Raw genomic sequence first — 4660 nt, 5'->3', positions numbered from 1 at the left:
TTAACCCATGCACAGGGATGAATGATTCCTTTCTCTTTGTGGTTTGGAACATTGTAGAGAAAGGGGAGGAATAAAGGTTTTGTTTTCTGCAAATACTCAGAAACCCTAGAAACCCTTGCCAGAAAAGTGGGAACATTTTCTTGCTTGATAGATTCAGGGTTCTTCAGAGGGACCTCAAGATCTGCTTAACCAAACACCTACCATTTGAGTGCATAAATGCTTGCTCTCATTGAGTAAAGTAACATTAAATAAAGGCATTTAAATAAAAAAAATTTTAAGTCAATTTGAATGGGTTGTATAGTTATGCTTTTTGGTTTTCTAGCGAGTTTTCTCCTGTTTCCCTTCTTTTGGAAGCAGACTCCCATGCCTGGTTGTCAAGGCACGGGTTCATGGCCTGGGTCAGCAAATCAGAGAATCCCATTCCCCTGGAGCCTGACCCAGCTGTGGCCAACAAAATACCTCCTGTGGGAATCAGTCACGTTCCTAAGACGGCGGGAAAGAGAGACTCTCTTTTCAAGATGGTTGCTGAATTTGGATAGCGTAGATCTAGAGATGCAAGCAATCACTTTCTGAGAGAGAGGGAGAGAGAGAAACCCATGTGCAGAATAAAACCAAGAACATATCCAGGCAAAGAATTAAAAGTAGATCTGCTATTTGACCCAGCAATCCCACTACTGGGAATCTACCCAGAGGAAAAGAAGTCATTACCTGAAAAAGACACTGCACACACATGTTTATAGCAGCACACTTTTGCAAGCGCAAAGATATGGAACCCATCAACCAACAAGTGGATAACAAAAATGTGGTGCATATACACCATGGAATACTACTCACTCATAAGTGGGAGCTAAGTTATGAGGACACAAAGGCATAACAATGATACAATGGACTTTGGGGACTCGGTGAGGGGAAGGTTGGGAGGGGTGAGGAATAAAAGACCAAATATTGGATATTGTGTACACTGCTCAGGTGATTGGTACACTAAAATCTTAGAAATATCCACTAAAGAACTCATCCATATAACCAAAAACCACCTGTACCCCAAAAAACTTTGTACTGAAATACAAAGAAAAATAAAGAATCTAGGGACAGTGTAAGAGACAGGCAGAGATAGGAAACGGAAAGGGAGAGGTGTGATGGAGCTGGGCTCTCTGTCTCCTAAAGTCTTGTTTCCACAGAAATTCTTCCTTTGTTATTGAATAGATTTCAGCTCCCCCCTTTTTTAAACCTTATTTGAGTTGGGTTTCTGCCACTGGCAACCAAAAGCATCTCAAATAATGCAGCCATTGTACCCATTCACTGAGTTGTATAATGGCCCCCAAGCCGTATGTCTGGGAAACGTGACTGTACCTTTTATTTGATTCCACACCATATTTTCCCTTTGTTTCCAAAGGTTTTTGCTCACAAAATATGTTTCCTTTTGAACAACTGAAAAGATGAAAGGAAACTCTGGTCCAAGCCAATATTTTTACTGTTTTACTATGACTGTTGCTGGTTTTCTCATCGATATGTACAGTTTGCCTCCTACACACACACACACACACACACACACACACCCCTACCTGGGTCTAGATCAAATATTTCAAGCTCAAATAATTACAGGAGTGAAGCAGGTCATGCCAAATGAGGAGGAGGTGCAGGCATGATGGTAACGTGATAGACAGTAGAGGGACAGAAGCTGGCTGAGGGAATATGCTGTGTCTAAAAGTCAGCACCATTCAAATTAAAACAACAGCAACCCATGTGGGTCAAAGCAAGCGCACCTGTGATCCACCGTGTGGGCTGTCGTTTTGCAGCTCCTAGCCTATAGCGCATCTACTAGCCTAGCTTGCTCAGCCAGGGAGCACTGGGTTGTGAAGAACAGACTTCCACTCAAGCTAGCTCAAGGAAAGGGCCATTACCCGGAAGTGTATGACAGGTAATTGCTTGAATACAATATCCAAAGTATAAGCCATGGGGGAACTGGAGTGGGGGCACTGCACAGAGCCTGGGACCCCCTATTTCCGATTATAGTCTCCGTGTTGAACTTCAGTCTCAAGACAGAGTTGACTAGTTTCTGGCCGCTGAGTCAGACATCTATTACTTTCTAATAGGCATGTGTAGGAGACAGAGCAGGTAGGATGTGGCCATCTAAGCCCACATCTCAGCAGAGGATGTGGAGAGGGGCAGAGTGGCGCTGGGCTGGGCAGACAGTTACAGCTGTCTCACACGGAGGCTTGGACACGCCTAGTTATCAACTCCTAAACTAGTTCAGGTTCAGATTTGTTAACTTGGTATATTTTTTAAAAAAATTTTCTGATCTGATGGAGGACGTGGGACTTTTAATAAGGTGTATGTGTATGTGAACGTGTATCTACGATTCATCGGTAGTGAACATCCTCTGGACTTGCACTGGGTCAGCTCTTACAGGATCTTTTCTCTGGCTCCTTGGTGATGGTACTTCTCACTCTACGAGCCTCTTCGTCTCATTCCCACAGCAACACTCCTGACTCATGTTCTGCAGAGGTTAGTACAAAATGTATAGTTTCTTCTACCTTCAGACAATCCTGAATGTCATTATCCAATTAATTTTTCCAAAGTACCATTGTCATATTAATCTTCTCCCGGGAACCTGCCATGGCGCCGTATTGGTTTTCTTTCTTTCCTTTTTCTTTTTTAGACGGTGTCTCATTCTGTCACCCAGGCCAGAGTGCAGTGGCACCATCACGGCTCACTGCAGACTCAAACTTTTGGGCTCAAGCAATCCTCCCACCTCAGCCTCCCGAGTAGCTGGGAACACAGGTGTGCACCATCATGCTCAGCTAATTTTTAAATGATCTGTAGAGATGGAGTCTTCCTGTGTCCCATAGAGTTTCTGTCCTGAAAAGATTAACTTCTCTGAATCTTGCGCCTGATTGTAAAATGCTTCAACACCAGCCCTGTAGGGCTGTGGTGAGGGCAAGGGACAACGTCTAAAAATGCCTGGAGCAGTGCCTGGCAACGCGTAAAATAAGTGTGCAACAAAAATAAATATTTGTGCCACAGATTTGGGTACTGTTTCCTGAGTCTACATTATTTCTACAGAGACCTCCAAGCTTCTTGAGAACATTCCCTTGCTTTCCTGGTATCCTCTGCAGCTGTCTAGAGCAGCTAGGCACCCAGCACGTGCTCAGTGAGGCTCATGTAATGAACCTGAAAGATGATGGGTCCAGCCCTGTGGCTCTGAAACAGGTGATTGCCTGTGTAGTTGGTTTTTCACAGGCCATGCAGAAGCAAGTGGAATAGAAGCCTAGTGTATTCCTGCACCTCTGAGCTCTCTCCTAGCTCTTTCAATGGGCTGCTGTTTCCTAGACCCTGCTCAGGGTGTTTCTGGGATACTTTTCACAGATTCCTCATCCCAGAGTAAAGACTTAAGGACCTTATAACTCTCTTCCTCAAGACAGGACTAGGAAACTGCATGGTGGGAGGTTAATAACAGCAGCGGACTGCTGACAAGCTTGTGTTTGCATCAGCAAATCTCAACGTGGTCTGGCTTCCTAGATACCAGTGTGTGTTCGTCACCCTCCTTTGGTTACAAAGAGCAGAAGTGCACTCACTGGACATAAAAGGTCCATCGCCTTCAAGCTAAAATCTTAACTTCTTAGCACGCATTCAAGACCCTTCTGATCTGACTGCTGCTGTCTCTGGGTTTCATCTCCTTCTCTTCCACCCACCTTTCTCTCTCACCAACCCAGTGCACACCTACACACATTTGTGTATAGGCACCCTATGCTCCAACCACGTTCAACTTCTTTCAGTCCTCCAAATTCTTCCATGTTAGGAGGCCTTTCTAGATTATTTTCCCCTCTGCCTTCTGATTCACTCCGATTCACTTTTTTTTTTTTGAGATAGAGTCTTGGCTGGAGAGCCGTGACGCGATCTCGGCTCACTGCAACCACTTCCTCCCGGGTTCAAGCAATTCTCATGCCTCAGCCACTCGAGTAGCTGGGATTACAGGCATGCACCACTATATCCAGCTAGTTTTTGCATTTTTAGTAGAGATGGGGTTTCACCATGTTGGCCAGGCTGGTCTGGAATTCCTGACCTCAGGCGATCCACCCGCCTTGACCTCCGGAAGTGCTGGGATTACATGTGTGAGGCACTGCACCCAGCCTCTAATTCACTCTTTGGAACACAGTATAATTGCTTTTTTGTTTGTTTTTCAGAGACGGTCTTGCTCTGTCACCCAGGCTGGAGTGCAGTGACATGATCATAGCTCACTGCAACCTCAACCTTCTGGGCTCAAGCGATCCTTCCACCTCAGCCTCCCAAATAGCTGGAACTACAGGTGTGCATCACCACACCAAGCTAATTTAAAAAATGTGTTTTGTAGGGATAGGGTCTCACTATGTTGCCCAAGGCTGTCTCAAACTCCTGGGCTCAAGTGATCCTCCCACCTAGGCCTCCCAAAGTGCCGGGGTTATAGGCATGAGCCACCAAACCCAGCCCCACTGTCAAGTTAATAAACCTTCCCTGGCCCTCCAGGGCTGACTCAGGCGCCTCCTGTCACATGCCCTTGGCATATGGACTCAGCAGTCACCACACTGCTCTGTCTCTGTCCCTTAACTTGTTTATAACCTCTGTTGGATGGCAGAGGCAGACTCACTAGGGGCAGGACATACATTTTATTCACCATGGTATT

The sequence above is a fragment of the Sapajus apella genome, unplaced genomic scaffold (genome assembly GCF_009761245.1).
Source record: "Sapajus apella isolate SASKATOON/1434 unplaced genomic scaffold, GSC_monkey_1.0 scaffold353, whole genome shotgun sequence".
In the NCBI taxonomy this organism is placed as follows: Eukaryota; Metazoa; Chordata; class Mammalia; order Primates; family Cebidae; genus Sapajus; species Sapajus apella.
This window is presented reverse-complemented; position numbering follows the sequence as displayed.